Here is a 25,538-nt window from a genome sequence, read left to right as displayed (position 1 = left end):
TTCTGATTATTTTTAATAGGTTTGGTATAAAAAAATTAACAAATTCACTATTTGCTGTCAGACAGTCACTCTGGAACAAAGAACTGTGTGTTAAATACCAGCTGAATAAATACCAGGCATGGTGGCTCACGCCTGTAATCCCAGCACTTTGGGAGGCCGAGGTGGGCGGATCATGAGGTCAGCAGTTCGAGACTAGCCTGACCAACATGGTGAAACCCTGTCTCTACTAAAAATACAAAAATTAGCCAGGCATGGTGGTGCACGCCTGTGGTCCCAGCTCCTTTGGAGGCTGAGGCAGGAGAATTGCTTGAACCCGGGAGCCAGAGGTTGCAGTGAGCCGAGATCGTGCCACTGCACTCCAGGCTGGGCGACAAAGTGAGACTCCATCTCAAAACAGAAAAGAAAGAAAAAATACCAGTTGAACAATCGAGCAAACAAATATCAGTTGAATAATTGAGCAAACATTTACATTCTTTTGTTTTGGACAGGGGATGGAGAGACATGGTTTGGTTCTGTAGCCCAGGCTGGAGTGCAGTGGCACAATCACAGCTCACTGCAGCCTCAACCTCCTGGACTCAAGCAATCCTCTCACCTCAGCCTCTCAAGTAGCTGGGACTACAAGCATGCACTACCACACCTGGCTAGTTTTTGTATTTTTTGTAGAGACAAATTTCACCAAGTTGCCCAGTCTGGTCTTGAACTCCTAGACTGAAGCAATTAGCTTGCCTTGGTCTCCCCAAATGCTGTGATGACAGGCATGAACCACTGCACCGGGTCAACATTTGCATTCTTGCCTGAAGATCACTTGCTTTTCCCAAAGCATGAGAGTTTTGCATCAACTCCAGCCAGCTTAGACCTGCTGCAGGTCCTCCCCTTTCACCAAGAGGACCAGCAGCTATCACAGATGTCCTTGCAAATTACAAAACAAGTTCTCTATCAAGCCACACAGGGTTACAGATTGGAAAGGCAGACCACCCTGATGAACATCACAGTCGTGGTACAAATTGTTTTGTTTTTGTTTTTTCCAGAACACTGATATGTATTCCCAGTGGTCAACATTGTGTCCTAAAAGGTATTTTTCTGTTTCTTAACATACCAGAAACAAGACGGTCTGAGATTGGGACCTTCACACTGAGGTCATATTTCAACACAGAAATCGGGGTAGCATCACCCAGAAAAAAAAAAAAAAACGAGATAAATCAGACTGTCCCAAATCTAGGACCTCTCTCAGGGCACAAGAAATAGCCCCAGAGGGTCCCATGGGTACTGCTTACTAAGGCCCTTTGTCTCTGTTCACTGTGGTACTGGATGGTTCTGAAACCCATCCTCACTTTAGTGAGGACACAGGGTCTGGAGAGTATCCAGACCTACAGTCCACCAGAGTTTCCATTCATTCCTAAAACGAATATTGACATTTGGCCAGAGGCAACAAAACAATATTCCACTCCACTTGAAAATCAAGGTGGGGGCTTAAAGGCTTGTTTAATGGCTTATCAAAATAAATCTGCCGTCTTTATAAACAGACAAATGTGATTTGTGTCTCTTGCATCTATGAGACAATCAAGATTTCATGATCGCACCCCATTTACTCAGTAAGCCTAAAGACAGGAAGGTCAAGAGTATTAACAATTATATAATTATCCTCTGTAATTATATAATTACAGTAAAATGACACATTCCACTCAAATCAGAAATGAAACTGCACTGACCACATTCAGCTGTGTCACCAAATACTGTTCTGGAAATTCCTATCGTAAAAAGGTGAACAGCAATAACTGGCCTAATTATTGGCAAAAGGCAACAAATCATCATTTTCTGCAGATGCTGCAATTATAGAGTTGGAAAACTGAAGGGACTCAATTGCTGGGCTTTTAGAACTAGTAAGCATTTAATAAGGTAGCAGTGAGTAAAGAAAACACAATTCCTGTCCCCTATTCTACAAAATAATCACTTTTAATGCTTCAAAACATCTCCCTTATATTAGATTAGATAGACACATGGATAGATGGAGAGACAAATGGAAACATGGAGATGGGTGGTCGAGCGGGTGGGTGAGTGGAGGGATGGATGAATGAATAAGTGGGTATATGGATGGGTGGATAGATGGATGAGGAATATTGGTGGATGAGTGGTTGGAAGGGATGGAAGGACAGCTGTGTGGATTGTTGGGAGAGCAAATAGAAGGATGGATGGGTGAATGGATGAATGGATGGATGGATGGATGAGTGGATGAATGAGTGGATGGAGGAATGGGTGAGTGGATGAATAAGTGAGTAGATGGAGGGATGGGTGAGTGGATGAATGGATGGAGGAATGGATGGATGGATGGATGATAGATGGGTGGGTAGATGGATGAATGGATGGATGGATAAATGGGCAGATGAGCGAGTGGATGGAGGGATGGATGGATGGATGGATGGGTGAGGGATGAATGGATGAAGGAATGGATGGATAGATGGATGATAGATGGGTGGGTAGATGAATGGACTGGATGGATGGATAAATGGGCATTTGAGTGAGTGAATAGAGGGATGGATGGACAGATGGGTGAGTGGATGAAAGGATGGAGGAATGGATGGATGGATGATAGATGGGTAGATGGATGGATAGACTGGATGAATAGATGGATAGATGGATGGATGGATGGATGGATGGATGGATGGATGGATAGATGGATGGATGGGCAGATGAGTGAGTAGATGGAGGGAGGGAGGGAAGGATGGATGGATGGATGGATGGACAGATGGGTGAGTGGATGGAGGGATGGATGGATGGATGATAGATGGGTGGATGGATGGATGGACTAGATGAATGGATGAATGGACAGATGAGCAAGTGGATAGAGGGATGGATGGATGGATGGATGGATGGATGGATGGATGATAGATGAGTGGGTGGATGGATGGATTGGATGGATGGATGGGGAAATGAGTGAGTGGATGGAGGGAGGGAGAGATAAACATAAAGTCAGCAACCTAAGAACAAAGCTTACAAGAAGTGGACAAACTGTGCCTGAAGCAAAATCACAAAACATTCTAAGAACAGGAAGGAACCCTTGGGAAAATGGAGAGGAAATCCATGATATAAGATAGTACAAGTAAATACTGTCAAGATGCTCCTTCTCTTCAAATCAGTTTACAGACTTCACATGAAATAAAACCCACAAAGGGCCTCTGGGTCTGTGTTTTCCTTCCCCTCTGCTTCCCTTTTTCTTTCTTGGAACTTGGCTACAGTTTTTAAACTTTTGGAGGAGTAAACAAAGCAAGAGTACTTTTGAAAAATGGAAAAGAAGAATTACTCTGGAGGGTATAGTTACAGTCTTGGTTTTTTGTTGTTGTTGTCGTTGTTGTTGTTTGTGACAGGGTCTTGCTCTTGCCCAGGCTGGAGTGCGGTGGCACAATCATGGCTCACTGCATTCTCGAACTCCTGGGGTCAAGTGATGCTGCCACCTCAGCCTCCCAGGTCGCTGGGACTACAAGTGAGTGCCACCATGCCCAGCCAATTTTTCTTTTTCTTTTTTTGGTAAAGACAGGGACTTGCTCTGTTGCCCAGGCTGGCCTCTAACTCCTGGCTTCAAGCAAGTCTTCTGCCTCAACCTCCCAAAGCTCTGGGTTTATAGACATGAGCCACCAAAGCTGGCTGAGAACTTTTATCCATATTTTTTTTGAATAAAAGTTTTATCTCGGTCACATTCTCAGAGCCCAGCACAGCACCTGGCTCTTAGGAGATGGACAGAATGCATTTGGAAGTCAGTGAACAGGCAGCTTAGGTAGGGAAGATGGATTTGAAGGCCATGTAAGGAGTTAAAGGGATGGGACTCAGTCACTGATCAGGTGTAGCAATGAGAGAGAGAAAGCTTCCCGGCTCTACTGAGGTCAGGCTGTGAGCTCAGAGAAAGGCTGCAGTTCATCCTGGGAGCAGCTGCATCGCTGTAAACACAGTCCTGACCTTTCTGTCAGCCTCAATTTCTCCCTCTGCAAATTGGGAATCCTAACAGTGTTCATCTGATGGGGTCACTGAGGAGATGGCAGTTCAAACCACACCAAGCATCTAGCTCATAGCATGGTACTCCATCTTTCAGAAACATTAGCTCAGCCAGGTGAGGTGGCTCATGCCTGTAATCCCAGCACTTTGGGAGACCAAGGCAGGTGGATCACCTGAGGTCAGGAGCTCGAGACCAGCCTGGCCTCCCCTCAACACAGAGAAGCCTCATCTCTACTAAAAATACAAAAATTAGCTGGGTGTGGTGGCAGACAACTGCAATCTCAGCTACTTGGGAGGCTGAGGCAAGATAATTAATTGCTTGAACCAAGGAGGCAGAGATTGCAGTGAACCAAGATTGCATCACTGCACTCCAGCCTGAGCGACAGAGTAATCCCAGCACTTTGGGAGGCCGAGGTGGGAGAATTGCTCTCCCCAGGAGAACGGCTCCTGGCAGTATGCTCCGTCTAGGACAACCTGCCAACATCCCTAAAACTTTTCTCCTCTCTCTCTCTTTTTTTTTTTTTTTTTTTTGTAATAGAGGCAGGGTCTCATTATGTTGCCCAGGCTATTCTCAAACTCCTGAGCTCAAGCAAAAGAGAGAGAGAGAGAGAGAGAGAGAGAGAGAGAGAGAGAGAGAAGAAGAAGAAGAAGAAGAAGAAGAAGAAGAAGAAGAAGAAGAAGAAGAAGAAAAAGAGGAGAAGAGAAGAGAAGAGAGAGAAAGAAAGAAAGAAAGAAAGAAAGAAAGAAAGAAAGAAAGAAAGAAAAGAAAGAAAGAGAAAGAAAGAATAAGTTCAAGGCCTCCTCTAGGAGAGATGAGGTCAGACCGCTCCTCCTGCAGCAAGGCCCTCCAGCATGCGGAAGAACTTCAGAGGTTTGTGCAGAAGACAGACTGTCTAGGGAAAGCGTTTTCAACAAAGCAAGTGCCAAGGAGGCACGTGTCTACAGCGGAGCTGCGGCCTTTAAAAGCTTCCAGCCTCCCCTTCTGGCGCGTACACAGGGAAGCCTACTCCTTTGGCCAGAGCCAGGAGCCAGGAGCCAGGAGCCAGGAGCCACACCAGCTCACTGATTTCCAGAAACTCACAATTGCCCACTTACTCGGTACAACCTACATGCCACGGAGGAAACTGGAAAGCAGGGGTGGCCCCGGAACGTTCTGACAGCTCAGCAAAGAGGGAGGGAAAATGAGTTTTGGATCCTGAATCTGCATCTGTGAATGCTGTTTTTGCTCATACACTTTGTGTTGTCTCTACCTTTTTTTTTTTTTTTTTTTTTTTTGGTCTTTTTTGAGATGGAGTCTTACTCCGTCCCCCAGGCTGGAGTGCAGTGGTGCAATCTGCTCACTACAACCTCCGCCACCTGGGTTCAAGCAATTCTTCTGCCTCAGCCTCCCCAGTAGCTGGGATTACAGGCATGCACCACCACACCCAGCTAATTTTTGTATTTATAGTAGAGACGGGGTTTCACCGTGTTGGTCAGGCTGGTCTCGAACTCCTGACCTCAAGTGATCTGCCCACCTTGGCCTCCCCTAGTGCTGGGATTGCAGATGTGAGCCATGGCACCTAGCCCTGTGTTGTGTTGACAGAGTTCAAAGTCACTGGATGTTGGGGCTGTATATCCACCCAACAAACTGCCACACATCCTCTACCCTCAAATTTTTGCTTTTTGAATCCTAACTGCTTCTGGCAATAAACCCCATCTAGGACAACCTGCCAGCATCCCTTAAACTTTTTTTTTCCTCTCTCTCTCTCTTTTTTCTGTAATAGAGAAAAAATTCTCCTGCCTCGGCCTCCCAAAGTGCTTGGATTATAGGCGTGAGCACTGCACCCAGCCACACTTTTCACTGCACCCAGCCACACTTTTCAAACAATACTCTTTTTAGGCCACATCTCATGTTCTCATGTGCCCTACCTTTTGAATGAAGCTATTGATTTCTTTCTCTACTCTCTTCTTCAATAAAACCAAACTAAACAATAATCATCAATAATGGTGTTAATAATCATAGTAACACCTCATTCCTGGGGGTACTGGGAATTCACTGGAAAGAGCTGGGATGAGGAAATGTTCTCCATTTTGTTTTCAGTGGTGGTCACACTATGCATATATTTTTTGCCAAAATTCATTGAACTGAATGCTTAAGATCTGTGCATTTTATTTTATTTTATTTTGAGACAGAGTCCCTCTGCCGCCCTGGCTGAAGAACAGTGGCCCGATCTCAGCTCACTGCAACCTCTGCCTCCTGGGTTGAAGTGATTCTCCTGTCTCAACCTCCCAAGTAGCTGGGATTACAAGCATGCGCCATCACATCCAGCTAATTCTTGTATTTTTAGTAGAGACGGGGTTTCACCGTGTTGGCCAGGCTGGTCTCAAACTCCCGACCTCAAGTGATCCTCCTGCCTCAGCCTCCCAAAGTGCTGCGATTATAGGCATGAGCGGCCAAGGCCGGCCATGGGCATTTTATTGCAAGTTAAATATTTCAGTTGTTAAAACAATAGCAGCAGCTACAAAAGGATCACAATGTATAATTGCAACATAGCTACATTACTAGCAACAATGTAACTTGTTAAACATAACCAAAGGAATAACAGCAGATACAATAGTAACACTAGCAACAATGTCACTACCACGTATATCAATATTAGCAACAATGTAACTACCCTGTGTCTCATTCCCACATCCTCTTCTCCAATCCTCAGAACAAGCTCATGATACATTTTACGTTTTGTTTGGTTGTGGCTTTTTTGAGACAGTCTCCCTCTGTCACCCAGGCTGGAGTGCAGTGGGGGGACCTCTGCTCACTGCAAACTCCGCTTCCTGGTTTCAAGCGATTCTCTTGCCTCAGTCTCCAGAGTAGCTGGGATTACAGGTGCCATACCTGGCTAATTTTTGTATTTTTGGTAGATTTTGGCCAGGCTGGTCTCTAACTCCTGACTCAAGTGATCCACTGGCCTCAACTTTCCAAAGTGCTGGGATTAAAGGTATGAGCCACCATGCCTGGCCCGTGATACCTTTTAGTTCCCATTTTACAGAAGGGGAAACAGCAATCCCAGAGAACTCCAGTGAACTTGCTCAGGGTCCCATGGCTACTAACGGGTAAAGGTTGGTTATAAACCATAGTAGTACCCTGTGTGTCCTGGCATGAGTCACAGTGGCCAGAAGGTGGAAACAATCCAAATGTCCATTAATAGATGAATTCTCAAAAAAAAAAAAAAAGAAAGAAAGAAAAAAGAAAAAGGTTGAGATGGTCAATTTTATGATGCATGTTCTATTACAACAACAAAGAAAAAAACAATTATATCCTCAAAGAAAAAAACAATTAGAGATTTAAGGAAGAGCCACTGAAGATATCCAAACATCAGCATCTTAAAAAAAAAAAAAAAAAAAAAAAAAAAAAAAAAAGAAGGATGCCCACTGGTCTAACTTGGTTTCTATCTAGTCACTATTTCAAGTGAGAAAAGCGAAGTACACATTGAAATGCTGGGTAAAGAAATGTAATGACAGGCCAGACATGGTGGTTCACACCTGTAATCCTAGCACTTTCGGAGGCCGAGGTGGGCAGATCACAAGGTCAGGAGTTCAAGACCAGCCTGGCCAACATAGCAAAACCCTGTCTCTACTTAAAAAAATACCAAAAAATTAGCTAGGCATGGTGGTGTGTGCCTGTAGTCCCAGCTACTTGGGAGGCTGAGGCAGGAGAATCACTTAAACCTGGGAAGTAGAGGTTGCAGAGAGCCAAGATCACACTGCTGCACTCCAGCCTGGGCAACAGAGTGAGACTTCATCTCAAAAACAAAAACAGAAACAAAAAAATTCAATGACAGCAGCAAAGTGTTTCCAACATTTCAATCCCCTGTGCACCTCTTTGTGACAGAGTCCCTGAAGAAAAAGACCCAGCCCCTACCCCAAAACAGCTCCCAGGGACAGAGGAGGAAGAAGTAGGAAGATATGGCTAAGAACCATACAGAGAGATTCTCAGTCTTGCCAGGAATCAAAGGGATGTAAGAGAAAGCCGTGGGATACCAATTTCCATGCCCTGGAACTAACATAATTTCCCTGCAGCCTTGCCCACATTTGGCCTATACTTCAATGCACCACTGGTGAAACTGTATGCTGTTACAGCCACCTTGGTGATCATTTGGGAAGTATATCCTAGGCCTACAAATGCACATACCCCATCTCCCAGTCACTTCAATCCTGAACATCAATCCTAGAAAACCATTCACAAATGGGAAGGAAGAGATTGACACCAAGATGTTCATTTCAGCATTGTTTATAACAGAAACAAACTGGAAACAATCTCAATGCCTTCTTCCACTAGGGGGGTGAGTAGCATGTGGCTTATTCATACAAGATACTACGTAGCACTTAAATGAATGAACTAGCACTACCAAATCAAGAAGCATAAACTTAAGGAACATATTGGCTGAGAGGAAAAAAAAGCATCTGGCTTAAGAATTCATGCAGCAGGTGTAGAAATCTGAATTACACACACACACACAAAAATCGTATGTGTGCATGATGAGGGGGATCGCTGAGTATTTTTAAAGACTAGATCCATTAAGGTAGGACCAGCCATGTGTGGTCAGTCAGAACTGAAATGTGCTTTAAGTGCAAAATATACACTGGCTTCCCAAGGGATCATATTGCTCAGCTTCTCAATATATGCAAATCTTGAGAATACTCGAAAGTGTATTCCAATATAAATGGCAGTGTTTAACACCAGTGAACTGTATACTTAAAAAGGGTTAGGATGGCAAATTTTATGATGTATATTTTATTACAACAACAAATGATTTAAAGAAAGATTTACGCCAGGAGCTGTGGCTCACACCTGTAATCCCAACACTTTGGGAGGCTGAGGCAGGTAGATTACCTGAAGTGAGGAGTTTGAGACCAGCCTGGCCAACATAGTGAAATTCTGTCTCTACAAAAATACAAAAATTAGCTGGGCATGGTGGTGGACACCTGTAATCCCAGCTACTCGGGAGGCTGAGGCAGGAGAATTGCTTGAACCTGGGACGTGGAAGCTGCAGTGAGCCGAGATTGCATCACTGCACTCCAGCCTGGTGACAAGAGCAAAACTCCATGTCAATCAAGCAATCAATAATTATAAAGATGTAAAGAACAACCAAAGATATCCCAAAATCTAGAACCCTAAATGCTCCAAAATTTCCTGATCCAGAAATCCAGAATCCTAAATGCTCCAAAATTCAAAACTTCTTGAGTGCTGACATGACAGAAGTAGAAGAAAATTCCATACCGACCTCATGTGACAGGTCACAGTCAGCACAGTCAAAACCGCGCTTCCTGCACAAAGTTACTCAAACTATTGTATAGGATTACCTCCAGGCTATGTGTATAAGGCAGGCATCCCCAAACTTTTTACACAGGGGGCCACTTCACTGTCCCTCCGACCGTTGGAGGGCTGCCACATACTGTGCTCCTATCACTGACCACCAATGAAAGAGGTGCCCCTTCCTGAAGTGCGGCGGGGGGCCGGATAAATGGTCTCAGGGGGCCGCATGCGGCCCGCGGGCCATAGTTTGGGGACACCTGGTATAAGGTATATACGAAACATAAATGAATTTGATGTTTGGACCTGGGTCCCAGCCCCACAGTACCTCATTACATACAGGCAAATATTCCAAAATCTGAAATAAAATCCGAAGTTGGAAACACTGCTAGTCCCAAGCATTTTGGATAAGGGATACTGAACCTGTGTACGGCATTGATGCGTATTAGCTTATGTGTCAAAAATGCATGCAGGGCTGGGAGTTTATGTACCAAACTTGACATAGTTGTTACCTCTGGGAAGACGGGTGGAGAATATGGCAAGGGAAGATGACAGAGAGCAACAGTATCTTACATTTTCTTACTTTCGCTTATTTACTTATGTTGTTTCATTTTATTTATTTATTATTTTTATTTTTTGAGACAGACTGGAGTGCAATAGCACAATCTTGGCTCACTGTAACCTCTGCCTCCTAGGTTCAAGTGATTTTCCTGCCTCAGCCTCCCACGTACCTGGAATTACACACACCATTATGCCTGGCTACTTTTTGTGTTTTTGTAGATACAGGGTTTCACCATGTTGGCCAGGCTGGTCTCGAACTTGTCTCAAGTGATCCGCCCACCTCCACCTCCCAAAGTGCTGGGACTACGGGCATAAGCCACTGCGCCCGGCCAATCCTCCCACTTTAGCCTCCTGAATCGCTGTGAGTACAGATGTGCACCACCATGCCAGGCTTTTTCTTCATATGAGACACAGGTCTGATAAAAAGGCATGTGACTTGGGTGTTTATCCTGGTCCCTGACATCTGCTCTCCAAATGAGTCACCTGCCCAGACTCAAGCACTGCGCCTGTGAAAAATCCTGACTCAGTTTACCCAAAATGCCTGTCATGCACCCAATGAGCACCCTGCTCCCACCCCCCAGCCCTGTTGCTCTGCATTTTCCCAGCAAGGACACCCCAGGCATACAGAAAGCAAGGCAAGCCAACCCAAATGCAGCCTCTGGAAGTCCATCCCGAGAGCCCAGGTCATTGGTAACTGGGCCCTGCTACCCGGTGACATCCCAAACATCCGCTTTCAGAGTCTATCACCTCCATCTCCGAGGGCTTATGCAATCTGTACTTTGTGCTATTAAGAAGAAAACGAATGAAGTAGGAGGACCAGAGCCCTGCTGGTTTCAGCTCATATTTGCACAGGATTTCACAAAGCTGACAAAAGAGTTCACGCTCCACATTTTAGTGGATTCCCATGACAGCCCTGTTGGTAGGTGCAAGTCAGTCACAGGCAGCTAAGCAGCCGAGGTGCTCAGCTGTTTCCCTCCCTCCCTCCCTCCCTTCCTCCCTTCCTACCTTCCTCTCTTTCTTTCAGCAGAGTCTTGCTCTGCCACCCAGGATATTGTGAGCCCAATCTCAGCTCATTGCAGCCTCTGCCTCCTGGGTTCAAGTGATTCTCTTGCCTCAGCCTCCTGAGTAGCTGGAACTACAGGCAGGCTCCACCACGCCCAGCTAATTTTTGTATTTTTGGTAGAGACGGGGTTTTGCTAAGCTGGCCAGGCTGGTCTCGAACTCCTGGCCTCAAGTGATCTGCCCGCCTCAGCCTCCCAACGTGCTGGGATTACAGGCGTGAGTCGCCAAGCTCAGCCAAAAGAGAGTGTTAACAGATTCAAGAGGAAATGGCAGATGCAACATAGGCATGCTAAGTATCACAGAGCTTCATTTTCCTTGTTTTATTTCATTTGGTATTTTGCGAGATGGAGTCTCATTCTGTCACCCCAGCTGGAATGCAGTGGCATGATCTCGGCTCACTGCAACCTCCAGCTCCTGAGTTCAAGGGATTCTCCTGCCTCAGCCTCCCAAGTAGCTGGGACAACAGGTGGGCTCCACCACGCCCAGCTCATTTTTGTATTTTTAGTAGAGACAGGGTTTCACCATGTTGGCCAGGATGGTCTCGATCTCTTGACCTCGTGATCTGCCTGCCTTAGCCTCCCAAAGTGCTGGGATATCAGGCGTGAGCCACCATGCCCAGCCAATTTAATTTTTTTTTTTAAAGACAGGGTCTCACTCTGTCACCTAGGCTAGAGAGCAGTGGCGTGATCATAGGTGACTGCAGCCTCTAACTTCTGGGCTCAAGCCATCCTCCCACCTCAGCCTCCTGAGTAGTTGGGACTACAGGCACATTTAAATGTTTTTTGAAGGTGCAAGATCAAACTGTAGTATCTAGGAATGGAACTTTGGGTTGTCAGCTATACGGTAATACAAGAGAGTGATTACTACAAAAGTGAGAGCAGTGGTTAATCTGGGGGAAGAGGAGGGCTGGGACTGCAATGTGAGCAATGGCAAATTGCTACTTCTTGAAATGAAGGAAGTTAACAAGGATTCACCCCACAGCAGGAGTTCTCAACAAAGGAAGAGGGAGCATTGTTGCCCAGGGGACACTTGGCAGTGTCTGGAGACATTTTTGGTTTTCATGACTTGGGGTTGCTACTAGTATTGAGTGGCAAAGGCCAGGGACACTTCTAAGCTTCCTACAATGAACAGGGCAGTCTCCTCCACAGAGAGGTATCCAGTCCGGGATGCTAACACTGTGGAGGCTGAGAAACCCTGCCTAAGCTCACTAATTTTAAAAAAGAAGAAAACAAGCCAGGTGCAGTGACTCACGCCTGTAATCTCAGCACTTTGAAAGGCTGAGGTAGGAGGATCGCTTGAGGTCAGGAGTTTGAAACCAGCCTGGCTAACATGGTGAAATCCTGTCTCTACTAAAAATACAAACATTAGCTGGGCATGGTGGCAGGCACCTGTAATCCCAGCTACTCGGGAGGCTGAGGCAGGAGAATCACTTGAACCCAGGAGGCAGAGGTTGCAGTGAGCCAAGATCATGCCACTGCACTCCAGCCTGGGCGACAGACTGAGACTCCATCTCAAAAAAGAAGAAAGAAGAAAGAAGAGGAAGGAGAAGGAGGAAGGAGGAAGGAGGAGAAGAAGAAGGAGAAGGAGGGGGAAGAACAAGAAAACAAGCTGTATGTGCTGGCATGTTCCTGTAGTCCCAGCTACTTGGGAGGCTGAAGCATGAGGATCCCTTCAGCCTGGGGGTTCGAGGCTGTGGTGTACTACAGCTGTGTTTCTGAATAGCCACTGTACTGGGCAACATGGTACATATCTTTTCAAACATTCTTTCTAAAAACGGCAAATTTTATGTTATGTGTGACTTTTACCATAAACAAAAATGTTTTAAAAATAATAAAAGTTTGGCCGGTGTGGTGGCTCATGCCTATAATCCCAGCACTTTGAGAGGCTGGGGCAGGTGGATCACTTGAGGTCAGGAGTTTGAGACCAGCCTGGCCAATATGGTGAAACCCCATCTCTACTAAAAATACAAAATTAGCCAGGTGTGGTGGTGCTCGCCTATAATCCCAGCTACTCAGGAGGCTGAGGAGGGAGAATCTCTTGAACCCGGAAGGTGGAGGTCGCAGTGAGCCGCGATTGCACCATTGCACTCCAGCCTGAGTGACAGAGCGACATTCTGTCAAAACAACAACAACAACAACAACAAAACCCTACATCTATGGTGTAATATGTGAAACCAAAAATATTTGCATGTTGTATACCACAGAAGCTATTTATAAAAGAAAATTTTGGCCTAAAAAAAGAAAGAAAAAGAATTCAAATCAGGACCGATCTAAAAAGCAGCATCCTGTTTTCTGCGTTGGTCTACTGCTAAAGCAGAGAAAAATGAGGTCTCAGGAAGTGGGACAGATCCTTTGGGCCAATGCTAGCAATATTACCAAGCCAACCCCCCCAGCACAGACACACACACCACTCTTAGTCACGAGCAATAAGACATACAAGGAACACAGACTCCAGATGGCAGATTTAAAAACATTATTAGATTCCCAATGAAAACTTCTGCTGTAGTGCTTCTAATGTGATACAGTCCTATAAAAATAAAGATGAATCATGGCCCATTTGGAAGGAAAGGTCTGACTGCCTTACGTCACAGCCAGTCACACATTGTTTTCTTATTTATTATTATTATTTTTGAGACAGAGTCTAGCTCCATTGCCCAGGCTGGAGTGCAGTGGCGGAATCTCAGCACACTGCAACCTCCATCCCCAACCCTGGGTTCAAGCAATTCTCCTGCCTCAGTCTCCCAAGTAGCTGAGATTACGGGCGCCCACCACCACACCCAGCTAAGTTTTGTATTTTTAGTAGAGACGGGGTTTCACCATGTTGGCCAGGCTGGTCTCAAACTCCTGACCTCCAGTGACCCACCTTGGCCTCCCAAAGGGCTGGGATGACAGGTATGAGCCACCGCACTCCACCTACATTTTTTCTTTAAGTTTCAAAGAATTGCTTTCCCCCAAAAATGATGGCACCATAAAATTTGTCAATGAATACTCAGTTACCTGCTATTTCATTTTATATGGCTAGAACATAATAATCAAAACTGATGAAGAGTTTGCAAAATAAAACAATCCAAAAACAGCCCAGTTTCACTCATGAACACAGATGGCAAGAATTCAAAAAATGAAACAAAGCAAACCTAGCAAATCGAATTCAACATTATGCTGAAAGAATAATTCATCACCACCAAGTAGGGTTTACCACAGGAAAGCAAGGATGATTTTCTATTAGGAAGTCTATTAAACATGGATGTCAGATAATACCATTGTTAAATATTTAATATCAGTCTAGAAGCCCTGGTCAATAAAATAAGATTTAAAACTGAATTAAGAGGTATGACTTGTAGACATCACTTTTTATGCTTCCATAACTGAGCAGACATAACTTTTTTAAATGACCGTAATTTGTAGAGGACAAAATTGCATACAATAAATAAAACAATTAAAAAACCTACCAATCAATTTCACTAAATGACCTGGATTCAGTGTAAATATGCTATTCACAGTAGCCATAATTAACACAAGAAAACTCTGTGATACAGAAATCAGGAATCACCATAACAAAAATATACAGGATAAAGACGGAAAAGGGACAATATAAAAGATTTGAACAGATAGGCTGGGTGCGGTGGCTCATGCTTGTAATCCCAGCACTTTGGGAGGCTGAGGGGGGCAGATCATTTGAGACCAGGAGTTTGAGACCAGCCTGGCCAACATGGTGAAACCCTGACTCTACTAAAAATACAAAAATTAGCCAGGTGTGGTGGTAGCTGCCTGTGATCCCAGCTACTTCAGAGTCTGAGGCACGAGAACTGCTTGAACTCGAGAGGCAGAGGTTGCAGTGAGCTGAGATCACACCACTGTGCTCCAGCCTGGGTGGCAGAGCGAGACTCCATTTCAAAGAAAAAAAAAAGAAAGAAATATTTGAACAGATGGAAAAGGACATCCCATACCTGCCTGGAAAGGAAAAATACGAAGGTATTGATTTCTTAATTGATGGATTTTAACCCATTTTCCATTTGTCCCAACTAATCCTAATGTAGTATAATCCTAATTATAGACATTTCTGTTACATTAAGAGTAGAGACAAGTTCTGTTTAGAAATAACTCCAAGAATCATTTTTTACATTTTCTCACATTGAAAATCAGGCAGATTTGCTCCGGCTTCGAAGAGCATGTTGATGTGAAATTAAATGAGTGCAGGCAGTGAGTTGCACTTTTTTTTCTGTGGGAAATGGGTTACATTTTAAATTAAATTTTTAAATCAATATCTCAATGAGTTTTATATAAGGACGAGAGGAGGGAGAGATTTAGTTCATCCAGAAAAGGAAACGCTTTTCTAAAAATGCGTAATAAGGAAAAACCCCTAGATTTGCCACTTCATGAAGCATGTTCTTATCAGGCATGAGCTTGTAGTCCCAGCTACCTGGAGGCTAAGGCAGGAAGATCACTTGCACCCAGGAGTCTGAGTCCAGCCTGAGCAACACAGTGAACCCCCATTCTTTTTTTCAGAGACGGAGTCTCACTCTATCACCCAGGCTCAAGTGCAGTGACATAATCTCAGCTCACTGCAACCTCCACCTCCCAGGTTCATGCAATCCTCCTACCTTAGGCTCCCAAGTAGCTGGGACTACAGGCACACAGCATCATACCTAGTTAATTTTTGTATTTATGCTAGTGGGGGTTTCTCCATTTTGGCCATGCTGGTCTTGAACTCCTGACTTCAAGCGATCCACCCGCCTTGGCCTTCCAAAGTGCTGGGATTACAGGCATGAGCCACCGAGTTCAGCCGAGCTCAACGTCTTAAAAAAAAAAAAAAAAAAAAAGCCACATGTTCTGAATCTATAAACATGATGGTACCAGGGCAAGATCAAGACACAGAGGACTTGAAATAGAATTGATATCCCAAAAGCAAATTCATGGTTTTGGTTGAATGTAATACCTGATGAGGAAAACATCAAGAATTACTGGGGAAGGAATTCATTATTCAATAATTGGAATTCATAAAAATTAAATTACTACTCAAAAAAATCATTTAATGTCCTCAGTCACACCATACACAGTCCTGATGTGCAACTGAGCTCCAAATCCTGGCTGAAATGTTCTTGTACCCATGAATCCGGAATAAAGATTTTTTAAAAAATGTTTTATGAGTCCCACTGTGTTTCCCACCCCAGGGTTCTTGGCAGATGGCCACAAATTCTTCCCCTTCCATCAACAGGCAAAGACTATATTCTCCCTTTCCCTCCCAGCTCACCTTAGCCAATGGGACGTTAGCACACAAGATGCAAACAGAAACTTGAAAGGCACTGTGCACTGGAAATTGATCTCTTGCCACTCTTGGAATGCTGAGACCATCATGTCATCTAAGCCCAAACTAGCCAACTAGAGGATGAGCAGCTCCAGGGAGGAAAACCAAGGCTTCCCAGCTGACAGCCAGCACCAACCACCAGACATGTGAGTGAGGCCATGCTAAACCATTTAGCTACCAGACCCAGACATTAGTGAGAACAGAACCTGTGTTTATGAGTCAGCTGGTGGGTCTAAGCAAGAAAACTTGCCCGGCTACCTCACAGAATCATGAGCTAAGTACATGAATGTTGATTAAGCCATTATGTTTCCGAGTAGTTTGTTACACAGCAAAAGTTAGCTGATACAAGCTCCAGGATTGAACTTGGATACAAAAAGTTCCAAGTGCTCTGTTTCAGGGTAATTTGTTACACAGAAAAGGTAGCTGATACAAGCTCCAAGACTGAACTTGGATACAAGTTCCAAGTTCTATGACTCAGGATGGTTTCTTACACAACAAAAGCTAGCTGATAAAAGCTCCATGACTGAATGTGGATACTAGTTCCAAGTTCTATGTTTCAGGGTGGTTTGTTACACAGCAAAAGCTAGCTGATACAAGCTCAGTGACTGAATGTGGATACAAGTTCCAAGTTCTATGTTTCAGAATGGTTTGCTACACAGCAAAAGCTAGCTGATACAAACTCAAAGCCCTGTGTTGTCCCAATTAACACCCTACCCCCACCTCATTGCTTAAGTGAGTCCAAATAGATTCCCATTACTGGCAATCATGTGTTGACTGAGACACTCAGTGCTGAACCAGGAAGACAAACTCAGACTGGAGTTCTATCCACCAGCTCCTTCCCCATCCTTAATCCACTTCCTCAATACCCACAACGATTTTACTCCACTTAAGCTAAAATGCACTGTGCTCTGTTCCCAGAGAGGAGAAGCCAGGAAGGAACCGACACATTCCTCATTCTTGGTCACCCATAGACAAGACACTCTGGGCCTCGGTCAACACACCTCCTCCTTCCTTCTTCCTCTTCTTGCTTAGATGTGCCTATAATGGCCTCTTTGTTGTGATCAACTTTCCCAAGCCACTCCTTCCTCTATTCCAGGGACTCTCAAGGGGTAGAGAGGTTGAAAAAACATCCAATGGTATATTTTATATTTAGAGGAAGCAAAAAAAGAACAAACTCCAAATAGGGAAGAGAAATTGGATTTTTAATTTTTATCAAAAGCGGGGATATACTAGTTCAAAGTTGAAGAAAACATTGGACACGGGTTCCTTAATTGTGTCCTCATGATAGAAGAGAAAACGGACTTTCAGAAAAGCTAGACAACTTGATCAAGGTCACAAAACAGATACAGGATTCAAATGTAGGCCTGTCTGACTCCAGAACTATCTTTAATCATGGAATGAAGTGTTCTAAGGCAGAGATACCCAATGCAACTTTCTGCAGTGATAATATAATAACATTCTATGTCTGCAATGTCTAAATATGGTCATACAACTCAGGTCCAAATATCTAATTTTAATGAATTTCTACTTAAATTGCCACATGTGGCTGTGGCTGACAGGGTATTTCTAGAATGTCACTAAGTCTGTTCTATATCACTATTAAAAGCAGGACCCAGACAGGTGAAGTGGCTCGTGCCTATAATTTCAGAATTTTGGGCCAAGACAGGAGGATCACTTGAGCCCAGGAGTTCAAGACCAGCTTGGGCAACATAGCAAGTTTCCATCTTTTATTTTTTAAGTTTTGAGACAGGGTCTCTCTCTGTTACCCAGGCTGGAGTGCAGTGACATGATCTTTGCTCACAGCAGCCTCAATCTCCCAGGCTCAAGCTCTCCTCCCACCTCATCCTCCCAAGCAGCTGGGACTACAGGCATGCACAACCACATGTGGCTCATTTAGCAAAAAAAATTTTTTTTAATTAGCCAGGCACAATGGTTCATGCCTGTAGTCCCAGCTATTTAGGAGGCTGAGGTAGGAGGATTGCTTAAGGCTGAAAGGTTGAGGCTGCAGTGAGCTGTGATTGCATCACTGCACTCCAGCCTGGGCAACAGAGGGAGACCCCATCTCAAAAAAAAAAAGTACAACCCTCAACATACATACCCACCCACCCAGCAGTGGCAACTGAAAGATTTAAGACCTTAAGGGGCAAACAGCATGAGGAAAATAAAGTTATGACCAAACCTGGGAAAGCTCTTTGTAAATATTCTAATGTCCTCTAAAATACAATAAACAACCCACGCCATTCGACATTTACTGAGTTAGCAAGAACAAGTTCTGAAGAATGGATTGCCCTTGACTATTCCTGGCTTGCCAGATTTTTTTCAAGGTCTCTGTCAACCTGGGAAAAACTTAGAAATGTGTTCACCAGGCCAGATGCAGTGGCTCAAGCCTGTAATCCCAGCACTTTGGGAGGCCAAAGTGGGCGGATCACTAGGTCAGGAGTTTGAGACCATTCTGGCCAACATGGTGAAACCCTGTCTCTACTAAAAATACAAAAATTAGCCAGGCATGGTGGTGCACACCTATAATCCTAGCTACTCAGGAGGCTGAGATAGGAGAATGGCTTGAACACAGGAGGCGGAGGTTGCAGTGAACCAAGATTGCACCCTTCACTCCAGCCTGAGCAAGAGAGCAAGACTCTATCTCAAAAAAGAAGAAGAAGAAGAAAAGAAGGAGGAGGAGGAAAAGGAGGAGGAAGAGGAAGAGGAAGAAGAAGAAACATGTTCACCACTGTGTGGGCAATGTTCGTACTTTGGGTCAAAAGAAAAAACATCCATGTCATTTTCTGACTTATTTGATTCTGAGTTTATAGCTCTTATGATCTGGGTCTACTTTAGCCACCTGGATCTCTCCTCCCAAGAATCAGGGTCAACATGACGACATGTCCTTCACTTTATCACATCATGCAATGCTTTTTTTCCCATGATATCCAATGTCCACTCTTGATATCTGCAATTCCCAACAGAAGACACTTAGACATATGATGTTCTCATGGCCAGATGCCCCCAATTCAAGTCAAACCACACCCCAGTCTCCCTCTCTCTCTCTCTCTCTCTCTTCTCTCTCTCTTTTTTTGAGATAGACTCTTGCTCTGTCACCCAGACTGGAGCACAGTGGCGCAATCTCAACTCACTGCAACCTCCACCTCCGGGGTTCAAGCGAGTCTCCTGCCTCAGCCTCCGTGTAGCTGGGACTACAGACGTGCACCACCATGCCTGGATAATTTTTGTATTTTTAGTGGAGACAGGGTCTCACCAGATTGGCCAGGCTGGTCTTGAACTCCTGACCTCCAGTGATCCACCTGCCTTGGCCTCCCAAAGTGCTGAGATTATAGGTGTGACCTACCATGCCCATTTCCCCCTACACACAAAAGATGCCCCCCAGGTATCTTTTGAAGCAACCCTTTCAAAACTAAGTCTGTGAAGAATTTCACCTTCCTCTGAATTGTACTGGCAAACTTAACAGCATCCTCTAGCTTTTTTTACTGCATCAAATTCATCCCTCCCTGGGAAGCTCTTTCCTTTCAGAGGTTCAGCTATCACTTTCCCGGTGACATCTGTGGTGACATCTTCTGCCCACCTTTCTTGCTTATAAAAATAATTTTCTAAGCAAAACTTGCCTTCATTAGGAACACAAAGTTTTGTTATGAGGTTCGGTCTGTACCCTGTTTGTCAGACACTAAAAAAAGGGAGACCCATCGGCACCATTTTACTGCAGAACAAAATTCTCAGATGTAATCCCTGGATAGCTTTATCACTCAAGTATGAACTCTAAACAAATATTTTAGTCTTGCCCATTAAAAAAAAAAGGGTACACCTGTAATCCCAGTGAACTGGGGGAGGGAAGGGGGTTAGAACTGTTTGAGCCCAGGAGTTCAAAACCAGCCTGGCCAATATAACGTACAAAAAATAGATTGATCTGTACAAAAAATAAATTTTAAAAAATTAGCTGGGATTAGGCACAGTGGCTCACGCCTATAATCCCAGCACTTTGGGAGGCTGAGGCAGACAGATCACTTGAGGTCAGAAGTTCGAGACCAGTCTGGCCAACATGGCAAAACCCATCTCTAATAGAAGTACAAAAATTAGGTAGCTTGTGCCTGTAATTCAAGCTACTCAGGAGGCTGAAGCAGGAGGATCATTTGAGCCCAGAAGGTGGAGGCTGCAGTGAGCTGAGATCATGCCACTGAACTCCAACCTGGGCAACAGAGTGAGACTCCATCTAAAAAAAAAAAAAAAAAAAAAATTTAACTGGGCATGGTAGCACCTGTAGTTCCAGCTCCTCAGGAGGCTGAGGTAGGAGGATAGCTTAAGGCCAGGAGTTCAAGACTGCCATGAGCTATGATCATGCTACCATATTCCAGCCTGGGTGATAGGGCAAGACCCTGTCAAGAAAAGAGAAGAAAGGAAAAGAGAAAAGAAGAAAAGAAAGGGAAGGGGTAGGGAAGGGGAAGGAAGAGGGAGGAAAGGAGGAAAAGGGAGGGAAGGGAAAGGGAGGGGAGGGGATGGAAAGGAAAAGAAGAGAGAGAAAGAGAGGGGGGAAGGAAAGAGGAAGAGAGAGGGAAGGAAGGGAGGTAAGAATTAAAGAAAAAAGGAAGAAAAGAAAGAAGGAAAGAGAAGGAAGGAGAGAAAGGGGGAGAAAGGGAGAGATGGAAGGAAGGGAAGAAATAAAGAGAAAGAATGAAAGAGAGAAAGAAAGAGGAAAGGGAAGGGAAGAAGGAAGGAAAGAAGGAAACAGGTGTAAACAAAAGAAAAATTTAAAAAATCAAAGAACACACCCCCACTCAGACCCATGTGCAAAAGAACAGCGTCAAGCACGATTGCCCTTGAAAACAGCTGCCTCCAGAGAGTGCTGAATGGGAGTGGCACTCATTAAATAAAGTCAGTCCAGGAGGTAGAACCTGAGTGTGGCTGTAGCTCTGAGTCTGGAGCTCAGAGGGGCAAACGGAACTGTCCCAGGAACGAGCGATCAGCAACATCCAGACTGGGGAATGCACCCCAAGCCAGAGCCCAGCTCTTTAACAGAGAGAAGGTAAGGAACAGAAAGGGGTGGAGGGAGAACCTGTAGACCAGGGTTTCTCACCCTCAGCACTATTGACACCTGGGGCTGAATTGCTCTTTGTGGCTGGGCTCTCTCTGCATTGCGGGAAGTTGAAAAGCATCCCTGGCCTCCATCTGCTCAGTGAAAGCAGCATGCACACATTCCCTGGAGTTGTGACAACCAAAAATGTCTCCAGACATGGCCAAATGTCCCCTGGGAGACAAAAACTACTGCTAGAGACCCAAACAAACCAACCCATTTATTTATTTCCAAGCCAAGGTCTTGCTCTGTCACACAGACTGTAGGGCAATGTGTGATCTCGGCTCACTGCAGCCTCAATCTTCCATGCGCAAGTGATCTTCCCATCTCAGTCTCCCAAGCAGCTGGGAATACGGGTGTACACCACCATGCTCAGCTCATTTTTAAATTTTATTTATAGTAGAGATGCGGTCTCAGTATGTCGCCCAGGCTGGTCTCCAGCAAGTGGTCAGTGGTCAGTAAACAACGGTGTGCTTCGCGCACCGCGTGCCAACATGACTAGGGGCCAGCACTGCAAAGCCCATTCTGATCCGATCTTCTAATAGGAACGCTTTCCTTCCTCACGTGAGCCCTCGGAAACACTCCGTAATAAAGCCTATTAAACAGCCATTCTTTCTAGGCTGCAGTCAATAAGTCTTGGAGTCTTCATTAAAGATCCAAGACCTGGCCCAGTGCGGTGACTCACGCCTGTAATCCCAGCACCTGAGGTCGGGAGTTCGAGACCAGCCTGGCCAACATGGAGAAACCCCCATCTCTATTAAAAATACAAAAAAAATAGCTGGGAACGGTGGCAGGTGCCTGTAACCCCAGCTACTTGAGAGGCCGAGGCAGGAGAATTGCTTGAACCCGGTCCGCAGTGAGCAGAGATCACGTCACTGCACTCCAGCCTGGGTGGTAAAGTGAGACTCCGTCTCAAAAAAAAAAAAAAAAAAAAAAAAATCCAAGACCCTCTTCTTTGCCTGGGACAAAATGAGAGGCAAAGAAACTTCTAGAATAAAGAAGCCACATGACTCTCTACCCCAAACCCTCCAGGTACTTGACAATGATGAGCTTCACCTACCACGTGCCCTACAGTGTAATTTTATTTTTTTTTTTTTTTGAGACAGAGTTTTGCTCTTGTCGCCTAGGCTGGAGTATAGTGACGTGATCTCAGCTCACTGCAACCTCCACCTCCTGGGTTCAAGTGAGTCTCTTGCCTCAGCCTCCCGAGTAGCTGGGCGGCACCCACCATCACAACCAATAATATTTGTATTTTTAGTAGAGAGGGGTTTTTTCCATGTTGGCCAGGCTGGTCTTGAACTCCTGACCTTGGGTGATCCACCCTCCTGGACCTCCCAAAGTGCTGGGATTACAGGCATGAGCCACCTCACCCGGCCCCTCCAGTGGAAATTTGATGATCATGTTAAGTCCAGTGTGTTGCGAGGCCTTGGTCCACTTCCCAAACCTGTCTTTGGAGAAAGGTGGCCCAATCTGCTGCTCCTCCTCCAGCCCCATGATGACAAGCAATCCGGGACGAGAAGAGATCAGTGTGCTCTTACTTGCTTCCCACTCTTGACATCATTTATGTTTAAAAATGAGCAAACAGGCTGGGCGCAGTAGTTCACACCTGTCAGCCCAGCACTTTGGGAGCCTGAGGCTGGTGGATCACTTGAGGCCAGGAGTTTGACACCAGCCTGGCCAACCTGGTGAAACCCCATCTCCACTATAAAATACAAAAATTAGCCGGGCGTGGTGGCATGCACCTGTAATCCCAGCACTCAGGAGGCTGAGGCAGGAGAATCGCTTGAACTCAGGAGGCGGAGGTTGCGGTGAGCCAAGATCATGTCACTGCACTCCAGCCTAGGTGACAGAGCAAGACTCCATCTCAAAAAAAAAAAAAAAAAAAAAAAAAAAAAGAATGAGCATATAGATCAGGCATGGTGGCTCATACCTGTAATCCCAACACTTAGGGAGGCCCGAGGTGGGAAGATTGCTTGAGTCTAAGAGTTCAAGACCAGTCTGGGCAACATAGCAAAATCCCCATCTCTACAAAAATAAAAATAAAATAAAAATTAGCCAGGCATGGTGCTGCACACCTGTAGTCTTAGCTAATGGGGAGGCTGAAGTGAGAGGGTCACTTGAGGACAGGAGTTCTGGCCTGGGAAACAACAAGACTCCACCTCTTAAAAAAAAATATATAAATAAATCAAAAAAATTAGCTGGGTGTGACGGTGTGCACCTTCCCTTCCCCTCCCTTTCCCCCTCCCCTCCCCTCCCTTTCCCCCTCCCCTCCCCTCCCTTTCCCCCTTCCCTCCCCCTCCCCTCCCCTCCCTTTCCCCCTTCCCTCCCCTTCCCCTTCCCTCCCTTTCCCCCTCCCCTCCCCTCCCTTTCCCCCTTCCCTCCCCTTCCCCTTCCCCTCCCTTCCCTTTCCCCCTCCCCTCCCTCCCCTTTTGCCTTCACCTCCCTTCCCTTTCCCTTTCCCCCTCCCCTCCCTTCCCTCCCCTCCCCTCCCCTTCTCTTTCTTTAGTTCCAGCTGCTGGAGAGCCTGAGACTGGAGGACTGCTTAAACCTAGAAGGCTGAGGCTGCAGTGAGCTGTGATCACACCACTGCACTGCAGACTGGGCAACAAGCAAGACCCCATTTCAAAAACAAACAAACAAAAACACAGAGGGAAGACAGAGGACAGAGGAGATCGGATAAGGGGTACAATTTTGAAACTCCGGCACACACATCCCCTCCCTTTACTGGGAAACGGACAGTTCTAGAGAGACCTGGAATCCTGGCCTGATGTGCACTCCCTCCCTCGCTGCCATCCCTGGGTCCTCCCTGGGGCATTTCAGGTGTTCAGTCACAAAGAACAGATTTTAATTCTGACAAAGGGTCGGGTGACATGGGAAATAACTGGTCAATGAATATCATCAGGTAGGAGGGAGAAAAAGAAAAACTTGTCAGACCAGTTACCAAGTTAGCAGACAGCCAACCAGGAGAGCAGAGAGAGCAGCCTTTCCACAACGGTGGCTTTAACCCCCTCCACCTTCCTCCCAAAAGGAGTGGGCCAAAAGGTTACATTTCAATTGATATCCCTCAGCCTCCCACCCCCGCCCACTGGCTCCAGGAAGCCAGGCAACTGTGCGAATTGTAAATTTGTTATCTTCACCATTACAGATGCAGACAAAGTCGTCTTCCTTATCTTCAGGGCAGCAGAGTGACCACACCGCCAACTGGTCCCCCATCTTTCAATGCAGCCTTGCGCCCACCAAAGGGCTTTCTGCCCACTCAGCTTATATAACCTTAGAGTAACTTTTGTTGTTGTTTTTGAGACAGAGTCTTGCTCTGTTGCCAGGCACCAGGCTGGAGCTCAGTGGCAAGATCTTGGCTCACTGCAACCTCTGCTTCCCGGGTTCAAACCATTCTCCTGCCTCAGCCTCCCGAGTAGCTGGGACTACAGGTGCAGGCCACCATGCCCAGCTAATTTTTGTATTTTTAAGTAGAGATGGGGTTTCACTATGTTGACCAGAATGGTCTTGATCTCTTGACCTCATGATCTGCCTGCCTCAGCCTCCCAAAGTGCTGGGCTGACAGGCGTGAGCCACCGTGTCCGGCCCTTAGAATTACTTTGACTTCCTCCCTGACTCGGCAAGGACTGCAGGGCCCCAGCAAAAAGCCTGGCTCAGCAAGGCTGTCCACTGAGTACTGGTGGAAAGAGCCCCTCCTAAACATGGCCCCTGTGTGACCTTCATGATGGCACTGGAGTGCATGATGACTCTGTGCTGGTCCAAGCCTCCCTTCCTGCCGAGGCACCCTCCTCATCCTTTTCCACAAAACACCTCTCGGCCTCGTCTGCCATTGCATCCACCTGAATATCTTTCCATCCCACCCTCTCTTCTTCCTTTCCCTCTCCCCTCCCCACCCCTCACCAATGCACTCCTGCCTGCAGGACAGAGTTGAGACCTTTGTTATTTAAAAAAAAAAAAAAAATTCTAATCATCCAAGTCAAAACTGAATTACAACTACTATGGAATTTTTTCAGCACAGTGCTTTTTTTCATTTGTTTCTCTCCTAGATTTTTTTTTTTCTTTTAAAGATCTTTGACAACATAAAAGGGAAGAAACATGATCATTCACATCCCGCGCCTCACCTTATTTATTTATGTTTTTAAGACAGTCTCGCTCTGTCACTCAGGCTGGAGTGCAGTGGTGCAATCTCAGCTCACTGCAGCCTCCGCCTATTGGGTTAAAGCGATTGTCCTGCCTCAGCCTCGCACTGGGATTACAGGCACC

At 45.6% G+C, this 25,538-nt stretch overlaps 1 protein-coding gene and 1 pseudogene across 5 annotated transcripts in view; both read right to left on the bottom strand.

Moving 5' to 3' along the window:
- Positions 1-22,772, bottom strand: part of LOC141581115 (uncharacterized) — a 36,133-nt pseudogene extending 13,361 nt beyond the window's left edge.
- INSR (insulin receptor) overlaps positions 1-25,538 on the bottom strand; it is a 159,574-nt gene that overhangs the window by 105,225 nt on the left and 28,811 nt on the right. The gene's annotated exons all lie outside the window — the stretch shown is intronic.

Source organism: Saimiri boliviensis, chromosome 14 (assembly GCF_048565385.1).
Source record: "Saimiri boliviensis isolate mSaiBol1 chromosome 14, mSaiBol1.pri, whole genome shotgun sequence".
NCBI lineage: Eukaryota > Metazoa > Chordata > Mammalia > Primates > Cebidae > Saimiri > Saimiri boliviensis.
Note: the sequence above shows the minus strand (reverse complement) of the source record. Positions and strands in the feature narration are given on the sequence as shown.